The 1,850-nt window shown below is 37.1% G+C and overlaps 1 protein-coding gene across 1 annotated transcript in view; it reads right to left on the minus strand.

The window, feature by feature from the left end:
• Positions 1 to 1,850, minus strand: part of LOC106871642 (protein FAM166C A) — a 14,564-nt gene that overhangs the window by 9,654 nt on the left and 3,060 nt on the right. The gene's annotated exons all lie outside the window — the stretch shown is intronic.

Here is a 1,850-nt window from a genome sequence, read left to right on the forward strand (position 1 = left end):
TGGTTCCGCAAAAGAAAGTATAGAGTAAGTACCAGGCTTAAGAAAATAAAGTACTGGGGTCATTTCATTTAACTACAATTCTCCAAGGCAGTGCCCCAGCATGGCCACAATCTAATGACTGAAACAAGTAAAAAATAAAAGATGCCGTAGAACAGTTAACAGTTTTAGATGTGAGTAGTCATGTAGCTCTTCTACAGTAAGAACCTGTTTTGCTTTGGCCATTTCTCTCATACTTTTATCTATCTTTTACCTCTCAATTCCTAACAAAAAATTGTCCTTTTCCCCAGGGTAGTAATCTTGCAAACTGCATGTTGGCTTTCCTAGTGCCGGTGGCACAAAAAGAAAACAAAAAAAAAAACACCTACTACACATTGTAAAGTAGTCGGTGTTAGGAAGGGCGTCTGGCTATAGAAACCATGCTAAAGAAGACACTGGAGAATAATACAGTCTTTGGGTTCATTGGATCCTGCCAAACTATCCATGAAATGGAACTTGGACATTAAATGATGATGAGGATGATGGTGATGATGATGATGATGATGATGATGATGATGATGATGATGATGAAACTTACTGTTACAATAGACAATGGTTAAACATTTCTAAAAAATGTAAACAAATTATTGGGAGGTAAAAAACGACAAAATGACACCAGGGGAATAGAAAATTAATAGTTTAGTACATGCAAATATAAGGCTCCAAGCTGGTAGAATCCTTAACATGATGGGCAAGATGCTTAGTGGTATTTTGTCCATCCATATGTTCTGAGTTCAAAATTCTGCCATGGTCAACGTCATCTTTTTGGGGTTGATAAAATAAGTACCAGTTGAGTACTGGGGTCAATGTCATTGACTTAACTTCTCTTGGATATGAATATAGAAACTGCATCCTACCAAGTCATACTGAGCTACTATGGCCAGAATAGGCTCTTCAAACCAGTATGATCTCAAGTTCAAATTCACAACCTCCATATCAGACTGTGGTTGGTGGAGAGAACATGCTGAGGTCTCTATCCTGCAGTGGACTGATCATAGGCATTCCAATCCAAAATCTGCATACATAATCATTGTAGAATCTTGCAGAACTGAATAAGATGTCCAATTGTTCATAGATACTTGTCTATGAATTTAAAGCAGGATGGAGTATTGTATAACAACTTTGATATTTACCATTTAATGAAAATCAGTTCGAGATAAAACAGCAAGGATGATTGAAACATTTAGCATTTCTTTTTCTATTCTTCAGAATCTTTGGGGAACTGAATGCAACAGCGCAAGCTTGATAATTAAAATATTACACCGTTACAGTGGTGAGCTGTCTCTATCACAGCTACTTATATTCAACAAAATGGACTGATCCAGCTATAGTTAATCACTTTTTCTACAGATGCAGCACAAAACTGCATCACTGATAGAAGACAAATTGTTGATCAATTGTTAGTGGTCTGACATTCTATTAAATTGTCATGCAGCACCACTATCACTACTGCTGCTGCTGTTGCCTCTGCCACCACTGTAGCAACCACCACCATCAATGTCATCATCATCATTTCAGTTTTTTAAAGATTGTTTATAATCTTTTAAATAATCCCAGATTCCTTTCTTGTTTAGATCAGAGTTTTTCATATCATTGTGTAATGTTATCATATAATTTCTTATTTGTAAGGAGTGGCTGTGTGGTAAGTAGCTTGCTTACCAACCACATGGTTCCGGGTTCAGTCCCACTGTGTGGCACCTTGGGCAAGTGTCTTCTACTATAGCCTTGGGCTGACCAAAGCCTTGTGAGTGGATTTGGTAGACGGAAACTGGAAGAAACCCGTTGTATATATGTATGTATATATATATATATAT

The sequence above is a fragment of the Octopus bimaculoides genome, chromosome 19 (genome assembly GCF_001194135.2).
Source record: "Octopus bimaculoides isolate UCB-OBI-ISO-001 chromosome 19, ASM119413v2, whole genome shotgun sequence".
NCBI lineage: Eukaryota > Metazoa > Mollusca > Cephalopoda > Octopoda > Octopodidae > Octopus > Octopus bimaculoides.